The sequence below is a fragment of the Pinus tabuliformis genome, chromosome X (genome assembly GCF_031772625.1).
Source record: "Pinus tabuliformis cultivar Carrire ecotype Pingquan chromosome X, CPIR1, whole genome shotgun sequence".
NCBI lineage: Eukaryota > Viridiplantae > Streptophyta > Pinopsida > Pinales > Pinaceae > Pinus > Pinus tabuliformis.
Window position 1 is genome coordinate 66,814,621 of NC_142308.1, and position 8,636 is coordinate 66,823,256.

The following is an 8,636-nucleotide window of genomic DNA, read 5'->3' on the forward strand; positions in this document are numbered from 1 at the left end:
ATATCGTATGGGTAACTGGAAGTGGGTTAAAAACATGGTAGCTAAGGCTGTAAAGTTATCAAAAGAAGCTCGTGGTAGCTCAATGTACCACTTCACAGCTGGACTAGTAAGCGTTCTCTGGAAAAGATGTAGTCTAACTGAATCATCATTCAAGGAGTTTGATGAACACCATAAACGAAAAGTCATGACATGGTTGGACGGGTCTTCTCTAGGGTTTCCATTGAATTTCAGAATATCGGAAGGTAATTTATCAGGAATCACCGGCCACCAAGGTGCATAAATAATTGGGTCATTGGTTGAGTTGATTTAGATCTCGTAATTCAAGTGTTGCAACAAAAGGCAACTGTCTATTGAGGTTAGGTTGAACATATCCAATGTAAGATGGGATTGCTTGGGAAATAGGCCTTTGCATACCAGCATAAGGCATCCACTGCTGGTAACCTTAATAGGGGTAAATTTGTTGAGCAAATCCGGTATAAGGTTGTTGTTGAGCACCAGGATACATTTGTTGTTGTCCAAACCCAGCATAGGCTTGTTGACCAAGACTTGGGTAAACTTTTTGTTGACCAAACCCAGCATAGGCTTGTTGACCAAGTCCAGGATGAGGTTGGTATTGCTGGAATTGCTGCTATTGATATTGGGGCTGCCAAGGCTATTGAAGCAATTGTTGTTGTTGTTGATAAAATGGTTGTTGATTTAACGGTTGTTGCCCACCAATGCAAGCTTGACCAGGTTGTGAATACACTAAACCAGTGTAAGTCTGAGTCATTCCAGTAAAAGGTAAACTAGCCTGAGGTTGTTGGACTCCAGACACAAGTGGTTGTTGTAAAACTGCCTGAGAAGGCTGAATCTGTAAACCTAAAACTTGGGGGTTTGAGGTTGAAGGACCAGCTTGCATAGGTTGAGATACAATAATCTGATCTTGTGACTGCGATAAAGTTGTAACAACAGGCGTAGTAGGTATGGATGAGACAGATTTCATAGGTTGTAATGGATACACAAGCCTAGGTTGAATGGGCATTATTGGCTGCCATTGACAGACAGTCATTCCAGGCTAACTTAAAGACGATGACATACCGACATATGGTTTCCCCCCAGAAAATGGAGGATAAGGATATTGTGCACATTTTTCTCTGTATGGGGGTAGTTCAGTGTAAAGTGGATACATAGGACTGTAACCAGATGAACCAACTTGATATTGAATTGATGGGTCTAGCTGTTCAGTATCTGTTAATGAGGAACCAAATAAAATCCCTATAGAGGACATTGGTGAAGACCAAGGGCTAGAAGAAACACTTGAGTGGGTTCCAGATAAATATTGGTAACCCAATGGGATTGATGGAACACCATACAAATGTGACTTAGGTATCGTGGTAAACATCGAAGAGGTTGCGACAGAAGATTCTGCCATAGCTGTAACAGATGGTACAGTCTAGGATGTTGACTCTGCCATAGTCAAATGTCCAAATAAATTTCCTAACGAATCAACGGGTGTCTGAAATTAATCAATATCAAAAAGAGCAGTAAAATGAGGAGTATGAGGGTACAGATAAAGTCCAGTTCCAAAATGGAATGGAGTTCTGGGTGTTTCTACTTCAGGTTCCTCTTTTATTGAAATCAAACCAGGTGGAAGGATTTCACCGTCAGGTCTGTAATAGATTTTCGATATTTGTTCCTGAGGTAAAGAGGAAGTCTCGACAATTACGGATGTCTAAGGATGTACTGGTCGATATTATTCTGGTATGGTAACAAATCTAATTGTTCAACCTCAAGATCCAAGTGTTTTGGTAAAAGAACAGGTTCAGATTGGGCTTCTTGAACAACTTCTAGTTCATAAGTAACTTCTAATTGAATGGTGATAGGTTCAAGATCAACTTTTGGGTGAACAGATTCAGGTTCAGAAGTAATTTCTTTTTGAACAATTTTAGGTTAAGAATCAACTCCTTGTTGAAAATCTTGGGTTACCGTTTCACTAGATTCAGTTCTAGTATCCTCAAGTAATTGTGGAGACTCCACTTCAGTAACAGAAGTACCAATAACTGTAGGAGTAACCGGGGTCACAATACTTACCGGTATAGGCGTTTTTGGTAATTCAGATGAAGAACTAGAAGTTTGTGAAGTACTAGATTTAGTCAAACGAGACCGCTTTGACCAGATAGGTGTAGCTTTGGGCAGTAAAGGTGGTTTACTCACTGTCCTCCGCAAATGACGGGGTAAGGGTTGATTTTCCTCCATGATTGCTGATTGATTTTACTACAAAAGAGAAATAAACAAAAAGGGGTAAGCTAGGAAAAAGGATTACCGAGCAACTGTGAACTGCAGAATACCTCTCGAGGAACCAAGAAGTATGGGCAGGAAATATCCCCAAATGCCATGTTCGATGTATCATAGTGTATAAGGTGGCCAAATCGGTTACATAAGGATGGATAGAAACCTAGTGTTGTCCTCCCATATATACCCGAAAGTATGTGGAGGCCCAATCCGTATTAGCGCTGTCTAATGTGAAACCGCACAGTGAGAACATTCCTTTATACTTTACATACTGTAACACCGCCCTATATACTTGAAGGTACGTGGATGAGCTACGATATACTCAAGTATGTGGAATGGGGTATCACACTTGGAATGTATCGTAGACAAGTTAGCGACAATTGCTATGTTTTACGACACCAGAACACATCTCTAGCCTAGAACCTCTAAATGTTTTGTGTTAGGTGACAATGCTCCATTAGGTTAATTGAGGTTAATTTTAAGTTGATCTTGATTAAGAATTTGCCTTTCAAGGTTCACCACATGATGTCTTTGAAATTCCTAGAATGAAACTAATATGATAAGCATTCTTTTCATTCAATTTGAACAATGAAAACCTTAGCTAGTAGGGATAGAGCAATCTGATTCTTTTAATCAAAGAACAAAGAGCACATCTAATGCAATTTCCCTAAACTATTCCTATGAGCACACTCAAATTTTTTTAATGCACAATGTAAGTTTTTCTTTTCAATTCCCTTAATGTTTGAAATGAACAAAAGGAAGCTAATGCACATACAATCAATCAATCTTTTTGCAAGAACGAAGACTTTGCAACAGTTTCTTTTTGAAAGAAATGAAGACTTTTACGACACTTTCTTTTGAACAAAGATTAATCGACTATAAACTAACTTTGACAATGAATTCATAGTGATAAATAAATAATTTAAGAAACAATAAAAACTCAAGGCCAAAGTAGGGCTAGGAAAGGAAACACAAATTGATTTCAGAGACACAAAATCATTGATCTTTCAACAAGTAAAAATAGAAGGAAATTTGGGAAAAATCAAGTCAAAGGTGGGATTTTTGACCTAAGGAAGATCAGTGTAGCCCTGAATGGGAGAAACTACACTTCAAAGCACTGTCCTCAAGCCAAGGGTGCTCTGCAGCACTCTGTCTCCTAACCAAGCCTGCGCTAGTGCCAGAGAGGCCATTCTAGGGGCTTTCAAGCACAATTTTTACCAAAAGACACTTCAAAAAGGTTGAAACAAGATCAATGGAAACAAGTAAAGTCTACTAGGGTGTACTAGGATGAAGGTAAAATACCTGGAAAGATGATCGTTCCTCAGTATGCTCGCCAATTTGTTATGTGGAATTTTGCATCTACGGATAAATACAATTTCCCTAGGTGGGTAGCTACACCTAGAAAAACAGAATTAATGCATTTAACCTTTTTCTATAGAAGATAAATAAGACAAGGGACCTGCTTGTTATCTTTCGCTTTCCCTTTGTCTCCTTTTTATGGCTCCTGTCGCTCCTTCTTGAACTTAATTCACTCGACAAGTACCTACAATCATAAACAGAGAATGAAAACCAATCAAAGCAAGAGATCTATCGACTATAAGCAAATGGTGTTGGGTTGTGTTATATTCTTTCCACGACTAGCCCACATAGCTAACCGGGGAGTCAGAAGGGGGGCGGAGCCCCCCCTTCGTTGTGCCGATTGCGTAGTGGGGGTTTGAGGGAGGTAACCCCACTCTATGGGGTCCGGGGCAGCGCCCTGGAAAATTTTGTTTTTGGACCCTATTTTAGGTTGGGCGGACCTACCTATGTTTTTGTGCATGATTTTTCACACATGGTTTTGGACACGATGGTTTTTGGTCCATGGTTTTGGATGCGATGGTTTTCGGCCCATGGTATTGGATGCTTCGGCATGTATAAATATGTATTGTAACACTAAAAGGAAAATAATGAAAAATCAAGCTGGTAGTCCCGGTTTTGGGATCCAGGGGAAAGTCTCTCTGTATATGTGTTTTATGTGTTATGCTCTTGCATTGTTTATTTTATTTGTTTTAGAATTCGTATGCAGGTAATTTCTATACGGGGTTAAGACCTACAAATGGAATCAAAAGCATTTACACATATAATAATCATACATAAAGATAAGAATATGGGAAACGGTGTAAACAACTTTATTAAGTAGAAGGAAGAGTTACAACCATGAAGTCTGATCCAATGTTACTCCTCCAGCTTGATTTCCATCCAACATCACATCAAAAGCACAACACTCTGGTAGCATAACAATACTTGTTATAATCTCAAACCTCACACCAACAATATCTCCTTACAAATTCTCAAAATCTAGCCCCTTGATCACCTAGATGAGTGCTCAATTTGTAGGAAAATGGAGGTGGTTTGGTCATAAATGAGGGTATGGAATGGCCTTCCAAACATAGAGTTAGTTTCCATGGAGGAAGGGATGAGAGGATAGGAGGTTACTTAACTCATTCCCTATCCAATTTCGAGCTCATAGGAGATGATAGGTGTGGGAATCTTCTAGAATTCTCTAGAAGATAAGAATATTCCCAAAACCCTATGAAGAATTCACTCAATCTCGCCCAACGCAAGTCAAGTGGGCCTAAGTGCACTAAAATTCACCCTTACATGGGCCTACCTGCACTGAAGTGCATTTACCCCTGACCAAGGCTGCGCTGGTCCCTCAAGGAGGGATTTCTGGAGGGCTTCAGGCTAGGAAGCTTTCAGGGAAGGAGGCATTCAAAGTGATGACTTGTCTAGGGAATGTAGCAATTGGATTAAGGTTTTATGAGCCCTAATATTATTGATCCGAATGTTGGGAGTGATGTGCACAAATATACCTATAACATATCCTTCCCTGGTTTTGACATAAACCTACTCAATACTCCCACTGCATGTGCAATGTCTAGTCTAGTATAGACCATCAAATACATCGGGCTACCGACTGCACTTGCATATGGAACATGGGACATGTCCTCTTCTTGTTCTTGTGTCTTGGGACATTGTTTAGCATATAACTTTACACCTACAGGAATAGGAACCTTCATCGGTTTACTATCCTACATATTAAACCTCTATAGTAATGTCTCGACATACTTCCTCTAGTTTAACCAGAGCTTCCTCTTTGCCTGATCTCTTTTAATTTCTATGCCCAAAATATAGTTGGGAGCACCAATATCTTTCATGTCAAATTTGGAGGACAATTGGGTCTTCAAATCCTGGATAATTTCTTTGTCATTTCCAACCAGCAACATATCATCCACATACAAGACAAGATAAATAACAAAATAACTAATTAATTTAAAATACACACAGTGATTTTCTTTGCTTCTGGTGAAGCCAGGTCCCCGTATAAATGTATCAAATTTTTGATACCACATCCTTAGTGACTGTTTTAACCCATACAGGGACTTTCTTAACTTGCACACCAGTTCTTTCTTACCCTTCACCGCAAAGCCTTCATATTGCTTCATGTAGATCTCTTCTTCCAAATCCCTGTGAAGAAATGTTTTCTTCACATCCATCTGCTCAAAATCAAAAGCAACAGCAATAGATAAAAGTAGTATAATAGAAGCTACCTTGGCAACAAGAGAAAAAATATCACCAAAATCAATTCCCGACACCTAGAAATAACCTTTTTCTACCAATCGTCCTTTGCATTTCTCCACCTTTCCTTCTGGGTTTTTCTTCTTCTTGAACACCCATTTGCTACCAATGGGTTTCCTTCCAGCCGACAACTCCACCAGATCCCAAGCCTAATTTTTGTGCAAAGATGCCATTTCATCAACCATGGCCTCTTTCCAGAGTTTTCCATCCTTTGAATCTCCTTCTTCCTACATAGTTTTGGGATTATCATCAGTAATAGATAAAGCAAAATTTTAATAGAAAGCAGATGGACTATACCTTTCTGTTTCGGGAATATTTAGTGTTTCTACAAATGCCTAACCCTCTAGATCTAGTAGCTGATCTAGAAACAACAGTTAAAGCAATCTTAATTTTTCTTATAAACAACAAATAAGATAAGGGACAAAGAACCTAATTATAACTTCTGCTTGTTCTTTATCTCCATTGAGTGATTTCGCTGCTCCTTCTCGTACCTAAATCACTTGAGAAGAACCTGCAAAACTTACAAAAACAAAAACCTGTCAAATCATAATGATCTATTGTTCATAAATAGCACAGAATAGAAATCATGATATACACATGAATGCATTTAAAATTAACACAAGCATAAGGAATAAATCTCGCAAACTTTATTGATAAGAGGAAAGATTACAACCAATGTGAGTTCGATCCAGCGTCATCCTTCCAATTCAATCCTTCTTCACCTCATGAAAAGCAAGACATTCCAACAATATCACGATACTTGTACTCAATCCTAATCTCATACCACCAGCATCTCCTTGCAACTCAATATTTTTCAGCCTTCAGATCTCTTGGATGAGTGATCTATTTATAGATGAGTGAAGGAGGTTGGGTCATCAATGATGATGATGAATGCCTTTCTATTTTTAGAAATTGGTTCCATGAAAGAGGGAGATAGGAGGTTGATGTTTCCTAATTCCTTTTGTCATCCAAGGGCGAACTCAGAGGGCAGGTGGCACTTGAGAAACTTCTAGAGGCTTCTAGTGGATAAGGAATCTTCAAACCCTCATGGAAAATTGCCCAAGTTCGCTCATCACAGGCTAAAGAGGGACTAAGTGCAATGCATAGCACCTAGTCAGTGTAGCTCCTGCAATGCATTACAGCCTGATAGAAGGCTTCCTGCGCTGATCTCTTTAGGAGTACTTTTTGGATGCTTTCTGTGATGGAACTTCTTTGGGAGTAAGGTATTCTAATGATTAACCTCTTTAGGGCATGCAACAACTGTATTAGGGGTTGATGAACTCTAATAACATCGACCTGTAAGTTGGGGTTGATATGCCCAAATGAATCTGTAACAGTTGCCCCCTAAAGCATGAAGTCGTAAATATCTATGTCGGGTGAAATGATTTATCATGAGGATAGGAAGTTTTGAAACGAAAGGCGACTTGCATCAATTACAATACAACACATCATGATAATTTGATTTTTCTCATGAACTAGCTGAGGGAGGAATTCCCATGCTCAGCTTATAAACTTCCATTACATGTACATAAATCAGATAGTCATCTATAGATATAGATTCGTGATCCATGTTTAGGATGACCATCTGTGTAAGGCTTTTGTACATTTGATTTGGTACTCCTAAATATATCGCAGCCCGGATGGATGAAACTAGATCCGGGGTCTTCAATCTCGTTCAATCTTCAATCAATGTACAAGTTTAACCATGTGAATAGATGTTCCGAGGTCGAACATGGAGAGACATTGTCTGATTACCAACCAATGATGTAAGCTGTTAATGGACATGAGAGGGATCACTGATAAGAATGATGACCCTCAAGGTACTGCAATACATTTTGCATGGTGTGATTAAATGATTTGATGTCGAAAACCACACAAAATATTTCGGTCGAAGACCATCAATGTCAACCTGTCGCTGGAAGTGAGAAACCTGCCAATGATGTATGCAAGCTTCAAAGCAATGAAAGGGTGTTTCTAAGTCAACTTCTTTGATAATGCGCTGATGTCGACAAGAAGTGACTCGTCGCAGGAGGGCCTTGATGTATCCCACATCAACAACACGAAACGAGGTAAATGATTTTGGAGATGAAAACACGATTGAAGACAAAAGGTTCAGGAATGGCGGTCATGAAAATGAAGGTTTACGGTATTGCAAAGGATGAAGTTTGAACTGGATGACTTCTCTTGAACATATTGGCGACACTGAGATGAATTGGTAGCATTTACCCAAAACAAAAGTGATGGATGGTATGATAGACCAACGATGTGATAACCATCAAGCTAAATGACCCAACCCAACTAGTCAGGAGATGAAGTGAAAGGGTCGCCATGTTCAAGAGCGAATCGCTACCATAAAATTTTCTCGATTTTTCCCATTCTCCCCAGTAATTGCTAACCAATACCTCTTTATTTTTATCAAGCTTGAGGAGGATAACATATGCTTGTTCTATAATTCACCCTTCGGGCAAACCCATCGCTATTTGATGTTTTAACGAGTCTAGTGACTGTGAAATTTCGCCTTCTCTAGATGGACAAGTTTGTCGCTATTTGATGTTTTTAACGAGTTTAAGGACGAAGATAACTCGGTCCTTTTCATGTTTAGAGAGTTTGAAAAGGGACGAAAAGAAAACTCTAAAAGTTCTTTTTCGTAAAAATAATCTCTCAAGTTCGAAAAAGCATAAAATAATACAAGAGAGTTGTCGTTTCCAATCCTTTAACGAGTTGGAATGGACAAGCGCTCGACAATA